The sequence below is a fragment of the Ptychodera flava genome, chromosome 2, assembly GCF_041260155.1.
Source record: "Ptychodera flava strain L36383 chromosome 2, AS_Pfla_20210202, whole genome shotgun sequence".
Lineage (NCBI taxonomy): Eukaryota > Metazoa > Hemichordata > Enteropneusta > Ptychoderidae > Ptychodera > Ptychodera flava.
In genome coordinates, this window is record NC_091929.1 from 14,299,947 (window position 1) to 14,321,848 (window position 21,902).

General features: G+C 38.0%; 2 protein-coding genes across 3 annotated transcripts in view; one reads left to right on the top strand and one right to left on the bottom strand.

Annotated features, from left to right (window-relative positions):
- Positions 1 to 21,902, bottom strand: part of LOC139115422 (synaptotagmin-12-like) — a 402,617-nt gene that overhangs the window by 141,412 nt on the left and 239,303 nt on the right. The gene's annotated exons all lie outside the window — the stretch shown is intronic.
- The window catches only part of LOC139115380 (synaptotagmin-6-like), a 64,919-nt gene continuing 57,704 nt past the window's right edge, over positions 14,688 to 21,902 (top strand). Inside the window, exon 1 of one of the 2 annotated variants that reach the window (XM_070677450.1) lies at positions 14,688 to 14,903. The gene's annotated coding sequence lies outside the window, so the exon portion shown is untranslated. Of the gene's footprint in view, positions 14,904 to 19,014; positions 19,227 to 21,902 lie in introns of those variants that run through there. The other variant, XM_070677466.1, reaches the window with a different exon arrangement.

A 21,902-nucleotide genomic window follows, 5' to 3' on the forward strand; every position in this document is an offset into this window, starting at 1 on the left:
TGTTTCAGGTATATGACACTATTACGAAAGTAATATAAAGAGAAATTAATGCTTACATGAGGGCATTCTATTTAAAATTTTAAGACAGACCATTGCATAAAGACGTTATGATCGGATATCGTAATAACGCTTTATCACTTTTCATTCGTCACAACTGGCAAGCGATGTTGCTCTTAACGTTAAGTAACAGGCCTGGTATAAATAGATAGTTTGGTAAATACCTCTAAATGTAATCATGAAAAATGTAAGTGTCGTCTGTAAAGTGAAAATAATATAACAGAAACAGATCCTGAAGTTTTTATGCATGGATGATTTAATTTAAGTGGTTATCCTTACTACTTCCATAGCACTGTATATGGTTAGCATTTTCAGTTCAATCACGTACGTTTACTTGAGGACTAGCTTAAGTGAGAAAAATTTTCAGACTGACATTTCCCGCAAGACCATTGTATGCGAGGAACGAGGAATAAAAATAATAAACTTAATTTTCTACCCTGGGTAGGTAACACTGCTGGTGGACAGAATTGTCCCCGAGGTTATCGTTCGCCCAGTTAAAGCGATGAAATTCGTTTCTTCGCTTCGATAAAGTGTGTATGTGCGATGTATGATAGTGAGCATGCGTGCGTGAGTGCTTCACGAACTCTACAACGTGTTGAGCGGCCTCAGTCAGAAAAATGTAACAACTTAGCCGGCTATTGAACCACTCTTTTTGGGAGTGGAGATTTAGCCGACTGGTTCTGTCTGTGGCCTTTCAGCTAGGCGACTGATGCCGTATGTTGTGGGTTCGAATCCGACTGAAAACTATCCGAATTTTCTACCCTGGGTAGGTAACACTGCTGGTGGACAGAATTGTCCCCGAGGTTATCGTTCGCCCAGTTAAAGCGATGAAATTCGTTTCTTCGCTTCGATAAAGTGTGTATGTGCGATGTATGATAGTGAGCATGCGTGCGTGAGTGCTTCACGAACTCTACAACGTGTTGAGCGGCCTCAGTCAGAAAAATGTAACAACTTAGCCGGCTATTGAACCACTCTTTTTTGGGAGTGGAGATTTAGCCGACTGGTTCTGTCTGTGGCCTTTCAGCTAGGCGACTGATGCCGTATGTTGTGGGTTCGAATCCGACTGAAAACTATCCGAATTTTCTAACCATAAAACATATAATGATGATGATATATATATATATATATATATATATATATATATATATACTTCCCGGTGTATTCTAATATTAGTGCATATCATAAAGAAATCTTAACATTGACTTTTTCAGGTCCCAAATATAAAGTTTACAGTAACTCTCTTCCTCGATAGATAATAATTAATTGTTGCTTGATGCTTCTACATTATTATTATTTCCTATTCCCTATTACTGTATTTGACATTTATGTACTATGGTTTTATTGTGACGTTCTCATCTTGACTGATTTAGTATCAATTTTTTATATTGTTATTTCAGTTTTTATTTTATAATTCCACTCATAATATTAGATTGGCCGTCAGGATTTCTGTCACTGTGTATAATGAATATTATATTACCATGCCCTGCCCGTCGCATTTTGATTGGTCGAGCTGAACCACGTGACTGACCACAAATACACAGTAATGGTTTGTTTACATGCACGTGAATATGAATAATAAGATTAACAACTCAAAGTATCGTAACTTTACAGCTCAAACGTAAATCATAATCAATCGCAAAATAAAATGGAGCACTTGTAGGTCAAGTTGAGATACTTTTTTCTGAAAACATCTCCGGATTTGCCAATTTTTTTTACAGCGCGCGTGACAGTGCGTCGCGTATTGCTCAGTTTCTGGGGCCCAGTTGTCGTTCGCTCCTGAAATTTTCGGAAATTTTGACGGTTTTCTTGGGTTCGCTGATAATATAATGGAAATAACAGACTCCGCTCTGACCATTAACGTTTATTTGTGGGCGCGGGCTCGAGGAAAGCCAAATTAACGGGCTCGGCAAGCCTCGCCCGTTAATTTTTGGCTTTCCTCTCGCCCTTGCCACAAATAAACGTTAATGATCAGCGCGTCGCCAGTTATTTCTACAGTATCTTTTTATTTTGTCTCGTTTGAAACACTGATATATTATTTTCAAGATTTTCGCTTGTTTCCTTGGTGATTTTTTGGTTCAAACATTATTTAGAACATACTAGCTTTTTGTGGGAAATATTGTAGAGGGACTAACTGGCTGTATACATATAGGACATTTGTTTTGTCCAAATTCGAATGGACTTTGCTTTAAATACGCTTGTCACCTGGTAGCTGTGTCAACTATATTGTACATCAGAGTTCTCATAGTTCTCAAAAATGTTGCCAAACATACATATCTGTAGGAGAAATGTGATATTGAAAATATCATCATATTTATATCTGGACCCTAACTTTCTATCAAAAGGACCCTACTTGTTTTCATGTCTGATACCGTGACGGCCCTCATCAGTTTACTCATATTTACGCATATCCTAGGGCCAAATCTTAAAGTTCTTCAGAAACCATTAAATTAATGTTTAAGTTCTCGCTTACTCATTTATATCAGAGAGCTTCAATCAATATCTAATCGCACAGGATAAGCCGTTGCGACACCCACCATGTATTAAATGCTTGCTGACCCTCTCCCTCTTACTGGACATGATATGATGGTGTTGAGAGAATATTGATGAAACTTAATGAAATTAATAACATTCACATCTCAAATGAACGATAACAGTTAATTGTAGGAACACTTATATTGCACAACAAGTTGTTTGGGTTTGTAATCTAATTCTATAAAACTGTATCTGACAGTAGGAACATGCCACCTTTACAAGAACGGACGCTAATAATTGACTCCAAGTAACCTGTCGTCATCTCAAAACCTTCTTTGTTCAGTTTGGTCACCATCTCTGCTGTAGTTACAGTGATTTAGACGCAAGCGTCCCTTGATATCATGGCATCCATACTAAAGGATCATTGGCGATTACGGCACGCCTGAAGTGAGTCACCATTACCTGTTTTGCAGGAACTTCAGAATTTTTGTCATGCTTAGTTACCAGACACGCTAATGACAATATCCCTGTTTGTATTCTCTTTAAATGTTTTCTTTCTGTTGAGCTGAAGGGAATGCTGTCAGAAGCACTATCTCCCCCCCCCCCAAAAAAAAAGTCAGGAGATCTAGATAACCACGTTTGTGACATGTCAAATATTACAAGAATAGACAAAGAATTCTACCCTGATTGCCACGTTTCGAAAGCGCTTCAACACTGCATTGCAAGTAATATTCTATGGTTCTTCTATTCATATTGAGATATCTTCTAAGTACTGTATTTGCTTTTCGTTGCCTTTAGATAGAACTACATTCTACAGATATGCCCACTGTATCAAATAAGTATAGAAGTATACATAGGTCTATTCTATTCAGCTTTCATATACACTGCTGAAACAGCTTTTATTTATTTTATCCGTTCTTATTACAGATTTCACCATTCAGTGTATTTTTCTGAGAAGATAAAAGGTAGTTTTTCTTTGTTCGTGCAACTGGGGGCAAGTGCTAATTATCTTGCAAACACCCACACAGTGTCCATGAATGACATATTGCAATCGACGCCCACGGGTGAAGATTTCGTGTAATGACGGACAGGAATGCAATTTCTATCGGTGAGGATCGTCGGTCTTTGCTTTTGATTGTTGTCGAGTCGTTCAAGTTCCTCTCGGATTACATATTGGCTCATGAGGTTGTATTTTATTTCAGGTGCTTCATCACTCAAAAATATGTGAAACGCAATCAAAATGGTGTTATCAGACAAAGCTGCACCCGCATGACTTGATTTTGTTGTCAACATAACGTTTAAAAGGAGTAGCATTTAATTACAATGAATCCTTTTCATTTCTGGGCATCAGACAAGAAAGCATGCAGCTTTATTAACTCACTAACCTACCACTTGACAAGAGCGTCAATCAACAACCGGTTGACCATAACTTTGATAAACAAATCCTTATTTATAATGAAATACATTTTGTCAAACTGTTGACGACTTTGACATTATCAGTAGTCACGCACAATGTCTGAAAAGTGTCTGTAAACTTAATTGCTGTGGTACTGTTCATTTTCTTCGAAATGCATAATGACAATTATCGACTTGTATCGTATAACCCATTATCATAATTGATAATTCAGCAAGAAGAAGAAATCATAGACAGTATATTACGAGTATTGTATCTTCATAATTGCAATTCACGATACTTGCTTGTTCTTGGGCTTCAACGGATGAGAAGTAAAAAGCCGTGGCCTCATTTTTTTGACCCTTCAATAGACAGCGGTATGATATTTCCAAAATCCATCAATCTGAAGATACGTTGCTATCGCTGGCTTCGTTTTTGAATCCTAAATAAATTTATACCTTAATCAAAAATATAATTTCTTTTTGAAGGAAACATTAGAAGTGAAAATAATTTTACGAAGTATTTTACAAAGAGAGTAAGGCCGCCATGGTGTCAATTATCTGTTACAATATCACGTTGTGGCTATTTGCAGGTCATCCGTGAGGGGATAAGTGACCGTTAAGATAAAAGCAGCTTGCGTCCCCCATGTGGCATTGGTAAACGTCCTACTTTTGACGGTCAGACCATCTGTCTCCAGTTGTCGCATCATTATATCCTCGTGTCTGGATATATTAATTGTCTATTCCATGACCGGATGTTTTTATCGCAATTTCAGCATAACAATGCCCACCTCCCCTGGATGGCAACTAGTCAATTCCTAGTTGCATCTAAGATTGCTACAATACATTCGGTTTCACCTGTTAACTCTGATTTTTTGTAAACAGGACCACAATCGCTATTGATAACAATGGCTGTAGGTCAAACCAAGGGGGTGAAAGGACGACGTTCTTGACGGTATTTAGCAAGCACATAAGTCAAAGTGTCAATATATGCAACTTTTTCTCATCTCGAACAGAATAGTATTACCTGAAAGACACAAGCTCTACGTTTTTGGTGTGTTTTTTGCTCAAAAAAAACCATCAAATTATTCTCAAACATACTTTCAATTTCTCCCGACAAATCATTTATTTCTAAACGGCCTTGTATGTCATTCTTTTGACAACATTTCAGTCGAGTGACGACGGGATTGTGACACATGAGCGTTGAGATACTCCCTACCTCCATGCAGAGTCTCTTCCTACCTCCATAAACTGAGCGACAAGATCATGGTGAAAATCTTCAGATTCGTCACGAGTTGCTGCATCTGGATGACCGGAAACTAAACAGGAGGCACTGGTTGAACGTTTATGAGGTGACTGCTCAAACTCGACAGTGGAAAAGTTATACCGAGTGATCTGTTCGGCGTATTGTCGTTGGGTAAACATAATCCCTCGCAATGCAGTTATTTCCAAGGAGAGCTTTAGAGGTGTGAAATACTTAGATAAACCTTGTGTGAACTTCGGAAAGGCGAAAAATGTAGACCGAATCGGCTTTGGGGACACATCCATCTGCAACTTTTACTTGCTTATAACTATCTACAGCGCGCAACTCTCGATGTCCGATATGGGTACAACTTATCTCTAAGGTATAGAGATTGATTTTAAAAGTTGTTATTTTTGGCATGTCATAGACACTTTAAGTGAATTATGCAAACACGTAAAGATATGCGCATATATTAAAATTCAAGTAAGTTAAATTTCAAATAAAATAAACCAAGTGGGTCACTTGTATGCCTGTATAATTTTGCAAGGATATCTACAAGGGGCTCAATGACTTTAATACTTTTCAATTTAGGAGTTCGAAAAGTTCGGATAAGCGGAAAAAGGTAATTGTATCTACTCTGAGACTCACGCCTACGTCCAGCTTTGCCTTCACCGTATATTCATCGATAGCACGCTTTTAAAGATTGCCACAAGGGAAAATCAGATATCAAAAATATGAGAATCAGAAATGATGACTGTAGAGCCTGTGGAACATTCTAATCTCGTGATTCATGAACATCTTCCTTTAAGTCTTTCATTAGGGATTATCGGTGGCTGATTGTGTCTAGGCTTTGATAAAACCAGGGACTGGCATTAACGAATGCCGCTATTTTGCATGTCTTGCGACACTCAGGATTGTCTGGATTGGATGAAATCTGCAGACACTAATAATCTTTGTGTAATGATATCATTCGTAACTTTTTAACCTTTCCATTACAATGGAGTGTCCTCCACCCTTTATGTTTAAATTATTGTGAATGTGAACCTGCGTGCATTTAAATATGGGTGCGGAGGTGTGAAAAGGTGAAACTCCCCTAGGGCCCTCAGGCCACTTGTTATTCAATTTTACCTCGCCAACATTTTACGTCAGCTGGCCACAAAGGCATAATCATAAGCCAAATTACATTTATGTTCGTTCATCTATTTCCGTTAAATATAGTTTTACTTCCTTTCTACTTGAATAAGCTCTTCACTTACCAAGAAACTGCTCGACAACAATTGTTTTCTCAGTAGATGCAGTAGTTTTCTTCCACTATAAGTGTAATGCGTATTTGACAGTCCTGACCATTTTATAAATAGTTTGTACGCCTATTGTTCTTCAGGTCCCCCGGCAAACTGGACTCGGAATCAACCGAGAACCCCTTTAAAATACACTTAAATGTCAAAAACATGACACCTTATTGAAATGTTCTCTTTTCCAAGGGTCATGCCTTGATAGAATAGAAAACCAAGCAAACTACCAGCATATCTTATCTTTAATAACAAAGCCATTGGGCTATCATGGCTTCATATTGAGTCATTGATTTTTCTCGATAATATCAACCGATGTATACGAAGGCAGACCTCTAGCAATGCTACTGACTCTAAACTTCATTCCTGTGATGCCAATAATTCCTTTTTTGAGCCGGATATACCCACATTTAGGCATCTTCTCACATGTCATTATCAATGGTTTGCGTGTGAAGAATCTGGTCTCGTTCTCAAAAACCCAGGATAGAACTGAATCCCACTTTAGAGCGTCTTCTGTCCCAATCTTTTTGAGATTGGGGATTTATCCGAGCGGTTTTGTCTGTGGCTTCTCTGCTAGGTGACTAGGTACCGTACGTTGTGAGTTCGAACCCCAGTGAAACCACCATATTTTCTATCCTGGGTTGATAGCTCTGCTGGTGGACAGAATAGTCTTTGAGGCTATCTTTCGCTCAGTTTAAGCGATGTCTCATTGCTTTGCTTTGATAAAGTTTGTGTGTGATAGTGAGCGTACGAGCGTGAGTCCTTCACGGGTATACAGCGTGTGGAGAGGTTGCAGTCAGAAAATTGTATAACATCTTTAGCTCGGTTATTAAACCAATCTTGTTGAGATTGGGGAGTTGGCCGAGCGATTTTGTCTGTGGCTTCTCTGCTTGGTGACTAGGTACCGTACGTTGTGAGTTCGAACCCCCGTGAAAGCACCATATGCGTAGAAGTTTTAAAACCAGTGAGCACTGACTATAGATACATGCTTCACTATCCAACATACGTTAAATATAAACAACAATTGGTCTAGCTTCGCTAAACGTTTACCTCTGTCGTCATGTAGGGAAGGGCTTGACCTTATATTGTTTGATAGATTTTTTCTGGCCTATACTTCATAAGTATCCATGCATGAGTTTGTTAATACGTTTACATCTTCCAATATTCACACTGGTGTAAGTGCTGATTCAAAAGCATATATATTTGGGCACATAATCTCATTTTGGGCCTATAATATAATGTTTAACCTTATCAATCTTAAACAAGATTGATAACGATTGGTATTGGTCGATCAATGAATGTGAAGTGTTTGTGTTCTTGATGGCTCATTATGAAAGAAGTGAAAGTTTTAATGAACTATTTATCATCTTATTCATAATACCTTTTTATTTACACATTGCATTCAGGCAACCTGTGGAGATAAGCACGTAATATATGTCAAAATGTGTGTTCTATCTGTAAGTTACAGAGCTTAGCATATCCCTTCTTATAGCTTCAACTAATTCAGTCACCCGTATGGCTATAGAATTTTGTTAGGGTATTCACGATAATTTAACAGACTCCCTGAGAAAAAATACAATTTCACCAAACATCGAAACGACAAAATAACTGTAATCGGTAATTTACGGCCGTGAAACACACTTATCTCGCGATTCATAAACTGTTACATTTTACTGTATATCTGGTATCATCGACTAGCATTGACTAATGGATTCATCGTCATTGTCTTTAAACATTTAGGATGGCCTGATGTGAAGAAAAAACCTACTGACGTCATAACTTATTAAACTTTTTATCACGGTCTTTTGGCCTGCTCTGTCTGCATTGAATGGGAGGGGGCGGGGGCGAGAACAGTTTAACCTCGAAAAAGGTCATAAGGCCATGTCTTATTGAATGGTACCTACCCATGTTTTATTTCCTTATTTAGCTACGAAAATACAATGACTCATGTGTAATTGCTCAGTGCTCTCACATCAATTCCCAGAATTTTTTTACTTTAATTTTATTTGATTGAGCTTTTCGTTTACCAATTTATTCAACAACAATTATCGGTACAAAAACTAAATTCTCTTCCACACTACGTGTAATATAAATGATATTTGACAGCCCTGGCCATTTTATAAACGATATGCCCGTTAATTATTAGTCTGACCTCCAGCAAATCAGAAGAACCGACCCCGGGATCCCTATACAATACACTTAAATGTCAAAAACGTGATACCATATTGAAATTTCCTCTTTTAGTGGATTCGAAGCTCTGCTAATAATACAATATAATGCTATGAGCTGATTTTTACTCAATAGCTCAAAAGGTTAATAGCAGAAAGTATCCTTAGTAATAAAGTAAGTGGGTTACCCTTTTTAGGCGTCCTCTCATGTGTCAGAATCAAAGTTTGCATGTAATTCTCCTGCCCTCATTCTCAACAACCTCGGATTGCAGGAATTGAGGTCAGGTAGAGGTCGTTCGTTGCAAACATCTGTTATTCCCACTTTTCTTTCAGCATGTGTAATGATACTCAGAAGTTTTGAAATCACATGACACGCCTGTCTTCGCATTTAAGCACTTTCGCCGACAAATTCTCACCCCGCACATCATGTTATGTCCTCATATATTGTCTCTTTTTGGATTCATTGACAAAAGCTTTTAATGCTTAGTTGCCTTCTAAACTCGCAGTTTTTTCTCCATCACGTAAACACAAATGTTACATAAAAATGGCTAGAATCTAGAAATCACCTAATGTGTTCAGTACAGTACAGGGTTTTTCCTTTTAGACCAATATGTTTCAAATACAGTAATCGATATCAATCCACACATAAGTAGTTTTAAGAAGGAAGCTTGTTTTCAGACAGAGTAACTATCGAAAACTATGGCGTATCGCGTTAAGAACTCTTATGATTGTATCATTTGCAAGTGTAGAAGGATATTATGACGTGTTGATATGGCGGTAAAGGTGTTTTTGAAAGGGAATTCTACCTAAACATTGCTTAGTGGTATTCTGCTGAAGGGGATCTGAAATGTGGATCTTGGAAATTCTTGACTGTTGATGCTTCGCAATGAGCAGCTCAAGGAGTGCTTTGAGGACGACTGAACAGACTATCCCGAAGAGTAGCTAATGATGTGTTTGTAGCCGCGTTTGAAGAAACTCTAATACCAGAAATGCAAATTTCAAGAGTTATGGATCATATTCTACCAAATATTGTACTTGTCTCAGATTGTGATCGCCGACAGGTTTGTGCCTGTGGAGGGAATATGTCGTCCTGATATGAACACAGTAATTTGAAACTTGGGCTCCACGTGTTCCAGGATCATGTGCACAAGCTTCTACACCCGCTTTCTTCGTATGATCGACCAGTGAATTCTCCTCACCCATTCATAGTTTTGGGTGGAAAACTTAGGAGACTCGCCTTTAAGACTAAAGCAAGTCGAACAGGATCAGCATTTAGGGAGAATACGTCTCGAGGACAGATATTCGGACTCTCAAATTTTTACAATTCTTTTCTGGTCTACCGTTTCGGGGGGTGGGGGGAGTAGGGGCATTTTTAAGCTCTTGGATTAAGTTAACTTTTCGCGGTCTTAGTTTGTTGAAATCAAAAATTTAATTTTTCCTCATAGAGTTCACACAGGGATGACGGCCATTTTGCATATCGAATTTCGGTAAATATTACAAGGTAATTTGTCTTCTAGTATCAAACTTTGCACAGTTAGGCCTACCTCTAATTATTATGCTCCATTTGACAAAAGAACGGTTGAAATCTTCGGAGGGGAAAGTTTGAGCAAATGCTTATAAGGCAAAATATCGAGAAACGTACTGCCTTAAAACGTTTTTGCAGGACGTTTTCTTCAAACGACACGTCATAACGAGGTCAAGAATGATGCTATTCTAATCTCGTCCATAATATGTTCTGCTGCATTTACGTCACGATTACCATTTAATACAAAAACATCTCCGACCATTATACAATAAGATCAAAGTATTTATACAAAACAGCACATTCAATTTGCGTTTTCTATCGACTTTTGATGTGAACTACCGTACAAATTTCTATTCAAACTTAAACATTTTTACATGTGATAAAGTGAGAATCGCGATTATGTTACCAGTTGTGACAAGAGATTGGCAGGCTTAGTGAAGTACTCCACAGCCGTCGGTAATTTAGGTCAAAAAGTGTTATCTACCGATGTCAGAGAGACAGACAGAAGATAAAAAGGTCAGTGGATACGTCATGCTCTGCAAGGCAAGAGTTTTTCATAGTTCCGGAAAAAAACCAGGCAGGTCGCCCTTTTTGGACGACACTCTCGTTGTATATTACCCGTTATCAAGGATCTACCTTCAAATGACTGGTAGAATATATTTTTGAATGACGTAATGAGCGACAATGGTGAATGAATGAATGAATGAATGAATGAATGAATGAATGAATGAATGAATGAATGAATGAGCGAGCGAGTAGTTGAGGAATTGGATGGTGATTGATTAGATGGATATATGTATGGATGGATGGATGGATGGGTAGATGGATGGATGAATGATGATTGATTAGATGGATGTATTTATGTATGTATGAATGGATGGATGGATGGATGGATGGATGGATGAATGAACGAATGGATAGATGGATGGATTGGTGGATGGATGGATGAATGGATGGATGGATGAGCGAATGGATGAATGAATGAATGAATGAATGAATGAATGAATGAATGAATGAATGAATGAATGAATGAATGAATGAATAATCCTGGAATATGAAAGACCTAAACTTTTGCTCAAAATTTCCTAAAGGAATATTTCAACCATTCTCTTTCAAAATGGAAAATAAAAATCGGGGTCCACCGTGCAAATTTTTGTACCAGAGAAGCCCAACATTTTGCGATATTTGAAATTCAAAATGACCGCCATCCCCGTGTTAACTCCATGGAGAAAAATGAAATTGTAGATTTTCGTAAAAGGAAGCCGGTGAAAAGTTTTCTTACACAAAGAGCTTTAAAATGAACCCTCACAAGTGGTAGATCAGAAAGAATTATGTAAAGTTTGAAAGTCCGAATATCTGTCACCGAGGCGCATCCAACGTATCAAGGCGTGCTGGGGACTTGCGATACTGGGGATTTCGCTACATTCTTGTAACGCAGATTAACAATCTCGTTGTCACGAAGGTAAGAAGACAATCTAAATTTTGGATTGAATCGTGGTGTCAATATAGTTAATTTGTAAGACTGTATATATCTTTTAGACGGGAGTAAATCTTGTAATTGATACTATACCCAATGACGTCATTATCACGTCATTTAGGTTGACTCTTCCCGCCTAATGTTACAAGACTAACATGTTTCAGAAAAACATGCCTTCATTTGACCGGGTACGCCTTTTAACGTGTCTTCCCCGTATTTGCATGGTGATAACATTAACAGACTAAAGCCACGGCTGATTGGCCCGGCTCTCTGTCTAGGAAAGTTATATACACATGGCATCGAGATTATATTAGTCCTACTTCTCATAGGCACACGCTCAGTTTGAACGAATTAACATTCTTTCTGCAAAGGTATTTACATTTGAAGCCGACAAACAATTTATTCAAGCAAGGACTGCTCTTGAGCGATATCTCGGCGAGAGGGTACAGAATTATTTGAAGTAGAAATGGACGGGAACGGGCGGGCAGGCATTTTTCCCGTAGGGAAATGATATTCTCTTTCTCAGCAGGCAACTTTAAAAAGTCCGACGATGGGTGGACGCCGGCAAAGAGTACGATTCCGTTGATTTTTTGGAGTTTGCCGATAGGGGAGAGGAAAGACTTATTCTAAAGAGCGGCAGTTGGAGTTTTTATCGGCGTAATGGCGTGGTAAGTTTTGAAATTGGGAATAGGATACAGGTCCTGGAGAAGAGGGAAATGGAGATAGGAAAAATTTAGAGGTCAGAAGTGGCGATGGGGTGCATTATGCGCGAGGGAGTTTTTTGGTGAAGTTTCAAATACCTATTATTTTCCCATCTTAATCTACGTTGTTCGAATATGTAAATACCTCGTGGTACAATTTCTCAAAATTGGCTCTTTGGCTGCCCCTGTATATAGGACAGTTCTGTGTGTAACTCTCTTTAGCCAAAGAGTTTCCAGAATACAACAATTTAAATAGTAATACATGGTGTCACTTACCTCTGAACGTCAGCGTTACTCCATCACGTTTTATAATTACTATTTCATTTTTGAAAGAATGCAACAACTATATATAAAATCCATCCCAACAAATAAGTTCTTCACGAAGCCTAAATTTGACCAATTCAACGTATCATAATTCATACTGATCATGTGAAATATCGAAAATGTCGATTATACGCATGTGATAGCAACAATAATAGTACAAACATACATTGAAGACACCTTACGATCCAAGTGAAAAACAAATACCGTGGATAATTACTACTCAGTGTGGCCAATTACATGAGGGTCGTGTATGAGACTCTGTCGCACCCCTCCCTGACTACTTAAATCTGCAGCTATTTTTGTAAGGTTTCTCTATTACAAACACCCGATGAAAATTACAGTCGTGACCTTTGATCTTTACGATGTAGCAATTTCAGCTGCATGGTGATTGTCTTTCTTGATGTTTCTGTCATGAGAGCGAATGCGTAGTGGGGGACTGTGAGCTGAGAAGGACGTGATAGCGCCAGCAACATCAGGAAGGTTGATTTATTCGTTTACAAAATGCGTGATGTGTAAAATGACAATTTTACCCTAGTCAACTGAATCAAAGAGACGAAAATACGAAAAAAGTAGCATTGCCGGAGTGCCCCTCTTACTGTACATGACGATGAGGGCGCTGCGATTTCTCACCGGCTATCCATGCTTTCTTTCCCTTTCCAGAGCACTTTGGATGTCTACGTTATTTCTTACTTTCAAAAATATAATTTACGATACTTACTCAAAGAACACTACTTCTTCTAGTCAGGGTGATAAAATACAAAGGATGGGAAAGCTATAGGAAATAAGTTTCTACAATGTCTCAAAATGAAAAAGTATTTGGAGGATTAAAACTATCACTAGCCCGGAATCTCTTAGTACTTGAAGAAATCTATGAATATTTACTAGTATTTTCTGTTTGCACATGAGCAGTTGATGAAGAACAATTATAAACTTTGACGATGGTTGAAAAATTCTATAAAGGATTGGCTGACTTAACGCTCTTTGGCTGTAGCGTTCTGTGTATTATTCATTTTCTAAAATACACTTCGTCATCCTCTACTCCTAAAGTTAAGTACGTCAATACGCTTGACGTTTTACTTGTCTGTGTGTGGAAGCTCCAATGTTCTTGTCGACAACAGAACCTTTTGTAGTCCAGACTAACATATAGTTCAAAGAGAAACCACGCCCAGCGATTGCATACCACGAGATTTTGACCAGTTAACGATTCGGACATATGTGCACGAGCATTAGTGAGTGCATAAATGGGGTGAACTGATCAAAATAGAGTGGTATACCCGTAGTTGAAGGATGTATTGCTTTTATAAAATAATATTAAATTGAAAGTCTGTCGTGAAACGTCAAAGTGAGATTATTTCTACCTGAGAGCTCGTGCCTTTTCCAACCGTGCTATATGCGAATATAGCGCCGTTATTTTCACATCGCGACCAATCAGATCGCAGTATTTGCATCATCAATATACTGGTATGATATAATTGTCCATTATAGCATTGTATAGTGTACAGAATATGTTGTTACCCCAGGCTGGTCCTTCGTATTCCGACATACCACAGTGAACGGTGTAAAATTATATGCCAGATTTGGGGACAAACGACGACATTTTCGCAAAAATTAAAGTTACAGATATTGTGCTATGGGAAATATGTGTTTTGTTAAATATAGGATGGAAAAGTGTCAGAATTTGCAACAGGTTAGGATCGGACAGGAGTATTCGGATGTATAAAACGCTTTATCATATTTCATTGACATAAAAATACTTCATTATGTTTTTAAAGTTCGTGCATATCGAAGACAGCGTATATAGATCTTTTACAAATTTCTCCATCAACGCTTGAAAGGTTATTCACGAGTAGCGTATAGCGCCCCCACTCGACCTCAACGATATACGCAGTGAGTGGGCGTCATCTAAAAATAACTGTGCTAAAATCAATAAAAGACAATACGAACCAATGAAGGGGTATTGATTTATTTGGATCAATATGCCAAAACAATGCTTCCCGGTTGATGGCAGGTTTTCACTGTTAACTAAACTTTTCCGCTAGTTTGGTATTCTGATGCTCCGTGTTGTATGTTAAAATTAGCACGACCTGATTGATAAGTGTAGCAACCCAATGTGGAATTCTCCCGTTGCCATAGAGACGACCACATGAGGGCCTAGCTGTCTCCCGGTTATTCGTTTCACAACCTGTTCCGCCCGCATGCCGCATGGGGACATGAATTGATCAATTCTAGCAACGTATGTGGTACCAACATCCAAGGTAAGCAGGATACAACTACCTACACATCATCTGTTGCTTATAGGAATATTTGATGTGCACTTTCTATGTTTACGAGTGTGAAATATGGCTATCTGCGGTAAAGACTGTCGGAAATTCTGCTGATGATGTGGCGCGCAATCATAGCTATAGAGTTTCAGTGTGTGACGCTATGATTGTGTCGCGCGACACAGTAACTAGGTCGACTGGACCCATATGTTACATGCTCAACAAGTGTCATTCTGTTGAATTCCAATCTGGAGTGAACTGTCTGCTTCGGAGATTTGAATCACAATGGTCCACAAAAATCTTGACTTGCCGGGTGTTTTTTATCGTGACCGCTGTTCGCCCAACAAAATGAATGCCTTACAATCTTTGCTTATCTGAGCGAACGTGGCAAACATGACGCGGTGAGTAAATACATACATGTTGTAAATATCACTCAGCGAACACAAAGGGCGATGCAGACAGCAGCATATTTTAGTAGCGATGTAAGCGCTGGCAACAAAAAGGGCACTTTTGATATTTTGTTAATCCTATAATTCCTCTGTCGACAGTAGACAGACACATAACTGCTTCTAGGACGCTTTAAATGAATCCTTTGTTTGCCGTCATCGTGCTGGTAGGTTTTCAGATAAAATTAAGAAAACAAACACAGTACCATGTTAACACTATTACAAACAAAATTATTATTTTTCCAGAAGAAACCAAATAAAAATGAGTTCATGTTATACACGTGTGTTTTTGCTGTGTTTATTATTTTTCTGGCTGGCTGGTAGGTTTTTCAAATATCCAAGGACGGCAGACAAAGAAATTCTTTAAATGGCCTAGTATTCTACACACATCTTATAGAGCTTTGAAATATTATTTTGTACACAATTATGTTTATTATCAAAGTATGAACCACCGCTATTGAAGACAAACTGTAAAAGGAATAATCATGGCCTGAGTCAGGCTCACAAAATTTTGCCGTGCATTTTCCTTGTAAACCTTTATTTTACTCGTCTTTTCCCGACAACCAATCATATTTCAAAAGCACTTGGTAAAAGTGTCTCGGCCTCCATCATGAATGCACCCGTTGACACACTATCTTACATAAGCCTGCGTGGCTGTAACATAGGCATCAAGTGATATCAAAGGCCTATAGACTAGAATGTATTAAATTATTAGACAACCGATAGGTCTGTAGATGCTGTTCTTCTGAATGAAACTCGTAGGTACCAATAAAATACAATAAATAAAACAATCGGGGACAAGAAAGAGATATGAAATTTATTTCTCGGTAAGATAACAGTACATTTCCCCGACGATAAATACGGTTCGTCGTTGCACGGATACCAACGGAAGGAAATACGCGCGAAATGTTGATAATAAAGTCTTAAGGCAAAATGAAAATGTATGTCTCTCATAACCCGACCGACCATATTTTCAAAAACAAATCGAGTAAATACAGTAAATTTAAATTTGCCGTGCTTAATGGTACTCAACCAAGCAAGCAAGCAACCAACAAACAAACAAAAAATCAGCGACCTACCTAGCCTAATTTTCGGAAGCATCTTACCGGAAACACACGTATTTTTTATTCTGCTTTAACCACAAAATCTACTGAGACAACACGAGCACTGTGGCGATACTTTCTATATTGTCAAGAAGTATTGGGTCAAAGGTCAAGCACTGAACCAAATGTATGTTTTGGAGTAATAAGATACTAGGCACTGAGAAATTGTGCAAAGCAGAAGAAGTTATGAAATATTTTCAAGCACTTTTAAAAATTTAAATAGGCAAGCAAAAATAAAGGCGGCCTATGAGAGGAACAAATCTTTAATTTCCTCTTGCATAATTTAAACCACTGAAATATTTCGTTGTTGGTTTTTGAGATAAAAAGTTAAAAGTAATGCGTCCGAAATTAGGAATGAGCAACATAATAGGTCATTCACAAAATACCGGCATTTATGTCCGAATACGTTGTACAGCGGAGGGTTTGTCCGGAACGCGGAGCGTCTTAACAATACCGACGTGTACGATGCACGAAAAGTTAACTCCCCGTTATCTTGTGAAACCTTATCATTTTACACCTTTTCTAGTCGAATGTCAATGGAAAAGTAGCAGTATAGTTTTTTTGAGAATGTCCTGTCGTACAATGCGTTGCGCGATCACCGCGCCCGCGTAGCGGACACAACGAAACTGCTGAAAAACTGCTGGTCGAATTCGGCAATAAATACTGAAGTTAAGCCGACATTAAATATACCTATGAATTTTCACAGTCGAGCCGGACGGGGGGGGGGGGGGGGATCAAGTAGCACACAAAACCAGGGATGCCACAAAGAAAACCCAATTGTTTTCTCAATGCAGATTGGGGTCTAGTGAGCTTCAGATGCACGTCAAAGTCATGCACTCTTCGCTGGTCTACATCTCCTGGCGACCCATTTCTGAAGCCGCTAAGAATGAAAAAGACTGCCACGCATAAATTTATATTCACAGAGAATGGCGGCTAATTTGATTTTCAACTATCGGTAAAATGATGTGCGTTATTTCTCTACTCCATACATTTGAGCGGCAAACCCATACTTCACATGACAGAGACTGGTAACACGCCTTATACAGTCGTGTCATAGTCGTGTCTCGCGATACGTTTTGACTACATTCTAAAACTACCATATTAAAGAACAACTACTGTCTGTGCAATTGAGAGTAATTTGCAGATATACCGTCAATATTTTAATTTTGAGCCGTAATATTTCCTTTCTATCAACACTCATTTTAGTCATTGAGTTCTACATTTCACCGTGCAGGAGTGTTTGCGCATGCCTAAGACTCATTAATACTTTTTGGAATTGATATCCTTTCAAGTAAAGCATATTCAAACGGTATCTTAAAATGATGACTTTTTAAGATTAATAAAATTCTGCTGAAAAATCAGTCGACTAAATCGACAGTATTAGTTAACGTCCAATGATCGTACGTCTTAGGCAGCCATTAACCACCCATATCACACCCTCAATCAATTTACCCATCCATCCTTTAACTCGTCCTTCCATCCTTCCATCCATCCATCTATCCATCATCCATCCATCCATCTATCCATCATCCATCCATCCATCCATCCATCCATCCATCCATCCTTCCCGTGCTTACTTCCTCCGGCCGTACATAGACTCATATACATACGTAAACATGTATGTACGCACATACATACATGCATACATACATAAAAAACATATATAAAAACATACATAAAAACATGCATACATACATATACATACATACATACATACATACATACATACATACATACATACATACATACATACATACATACATACATACATACATACATACATACATACATACATACATACATATATACATACATACATACATACATACATACATACATACATACATACATACATACATACATACACACATATAAATAGCGGATATTTCGATGAATATTTTCGATAGACGTCGATTATACACCATGATCTGGTGCCATTGATTTAATTTACAGCAGGTTTTTGGTCAAAGATTTAGCGTCGATAGAGAGCAACGACCGAACGGCCTGTGTGGTGTAATCGTTCGTTGCATTCTGAGGTTTTGTTGCTTGTTTGTCTTTGTACTGGCGCAGCAATCATCAAATCGAATAATTCGATGATAGTGAAAATTAAAAATATGTAAATTAAAATCCTTGAGATAAACTAAATTACTATTTTCAAGCTTTCGAAATAGTGATTATCAACGTGCAGTGTTTCAAAATTACGAAATTGATGAACATTAACCAGATGTTCATAATTCAAAGTGAATAGCTCTAATTTTGTTCGATACCATAGCAACAGGATTGCGCTTGCTGTAATTACACTATGCTAATTTTTAACAGCCTCGGGTGTTTTTATATTATTTTAGATCGTAAATAACGCGAAATATTAAAAAGAATAATATATTGTAATTCCAATTGTATACACACGTGATTTTATGGTTTCGGTTACTGCGACGATTAATCTAAAAGTGACAATCAGAAAGCAGGTAAAGCCGTCAATCTTTGTTAAAGGTCCGACACAGTGATCCATGCGTACGCACATTGCGCCCTCTGGAGACAATTGCTAACTTGTGAGTCACACAAATGATTTCACGTTCAGTGAGTGACACTTAACAGTGTATCAGAGAGTTCAAGACACGGACATTATCGATAGATTTGCAACAGCTCATTCCCATTAGCTTGTATATCACTAATTGCTGGACGCATTACACACCTTGGGTAACCTTATCTCCAAAGGTTTGACGTCAGAACTGAAAGAGTCACGCGGAATCGACGGCTAGTTGATAAAGGTGAGAGAGATATATACTATCACTTCATTTAGGAGGCTCAACACTCAAAATTCACGAAGAATCGAAAGTGTCTTTCTGTTTTCAGAGCTAGTTCTACAGGCTAAACCATTCCCCACTCCGATTACACATCATACGTTAAAACTTAATGACATGTATCAGAAGCAAGACTCAAAAGCCGCGGCGCGGTGACACATACCTGTTTGAATCATTATGACGTGTTGTTCTCTTTGAGTACACATTGGAAGACGCGATAGACTGTTTTATCAATCAAAACCACTTTATCATGTTCCATCATCTTTATCATGTTATAGTATTTAGTGTAGATCCAGTTGTCGCTGAAATACAAACACATAACATACCGTCAAAAATGAGAATACGCTCTGATATACAATATTTATACGTACTATACCTTCTTACCTGCCTGCGTACACATACATACATACATACATACATACATACATACATACATACATACATACATACACTGGACGCGACAACAAGAAACACTTGTGTCAACATGTTTGCAGTTCGCACAATCTCAGCACAGTGCCCCATTCCTTTCAGTTCATTGTTTCGTCGTTCCTGACAATTTCTATTTATTCCGTATCTTAGCGAAAGACATCTAATCACTCATGCGTTGTGTGAACCGCTTCCATGGCAACAATCACTTGAGCGCTCAAATGGGAACAATAACAATGTCACATCTCTCGCGGCAATTTGTATCTACCTTGGAAAACTGAAGCGTCAAAATAAGTATTTTCCAGACCTAGCAACTACAGATGTTGCACACTGTCTCACATGTCTGTGTTTTTCCCTTTACATTTCAATGAACAAAGACGAATGTACGACAACAGATAAGTCATAAACATGACTTGAGAAGTCTAGTCTTATTCTGACGTCACTTCGGTATTTTTTATAAAAAAAATTCTTAAGACTAAAACGACTAAGGGTTGACCTCGACCAGAAAGGCCTAAGATACACATGTTATTATGATATTTTCCCGTGGTACGTGTTGGGAAGCGGGGATTCACGGCCATTTATAATTCTGAATACCAAATATATTCATCATTTGAGCCCCAAACCCTTGTTGACGCAGAAAATGAAAAGAAAATACTAACACCATGAAAATTATGTGTAGATCTGGCGCTCATAGAAAACTAACCAAAGTGCAATTTTTGTGTCACTGACATCAATTTGACATTTTAGTCAATTTATGCATTGGTACTGAAATGGTTTGGATAAGACAAAGTTTGCAAATCTGACGATTTACGTGCAAAATAACGCAGGCAGGTAGCTGTTTATGTCTTGGCTTTTACTTCTCTATACTTGTTCTATTGAAACAGGAATTTCTCTTTTTCCAACGGTAGGTTAACCAATTTATCCCTTGGCTATATCCGTTGCTAGACTTAAGTACACACATTTCGTCAATACATCGAAATAACGATGAGTCTTTGTTTGAGAAACGGGTCGAGTTTACACTGTAACATGATAAACAACGCATTAATAAATGCAATGAATATTGCTCCTCATATGAAGTATTGGTTAGCTGTAGTGACACGTCACCTTTTAAAATTTAAGATAGAATACCCATCGGGACAGAAAATTGTAATCTCAAATTTCTACATTTCTCCAGTGCCGGCCTGCAGATAGTGATGATTCATTACAAGTATTTTGAGACTCAACTTGACATCCCTGGAGTAAATGAAGCTTGATTTTCACCAGTTTGTTTTTGACAAAATCAAAAACTTATTGTTGCCATACAGATGACATACATATCAGAGGCCGTTTTTAATGTCAAATATATAGGCAAATTTTACGTAATGTGTTTCTCTGGTATCAAAATCGGCAAAGTGACCCCTGAGTTTTACTCCAGATTTTGAAAGAGATCGTTTAAATCGACAGTGGGGAAAGATTAGCAAAATTTTTAATCTATCACTTTTGTGGCGCTTGCTACCATACGGAGAACAAAGTCTCCATCCTTTGTATATAAAGAAAGATAAGCTGCCGCGGATTAAAATGACACGAATTTCTATCATATAGAGGATATGGTCTAGCTTTTGTTAAGAGTGTGTAAGAACTTGTCTATTTGAATGATTTTTTGACACACATCAATCTTCACACCCTTCAATTCCCATCGCACTGACTGTCCTTGGAAATGACGAAGATTTGTAAAATTTAATTGCCTTGCGTGGAGAATAGCAAGATAATACAACTGTAAAGTTGTTACTCAGTAGAGAGTAGACTCCAAAGGTAAAATGCGCGCCAAAATGGTGTCACTTTGTGGAGGATAAAGATAAAAAGAGATATTTTATTTTTCTCGCCACACATCCTGTGAGAAATTTTAATGTGGTGATTCAAAGCGATGACTCAACGTATTTTTCAGTATTTTGATAAAAACAGGTCAGAGAATAACTGCGTGACGTTCTTTCCCCTGGGTAGTACTATTTTCGTCGAGAATGTTTTCGAGATTTACATTTTTAGGAAAAAGTGATATTCCATTCTTGTCACCGTTAAGCTTGCTCGAACGTCATGCTGATGTAAACTGAGATATAAGATGCAAAAATTTATAAATAGAGGATATTTACTTAAACGATCACTTTTTTTCCTTAGTTACCCTTACTCAAAATTGTGTACGTCTAAACATTGGACGAAAACACTAGTTCCTTTCCACATGTG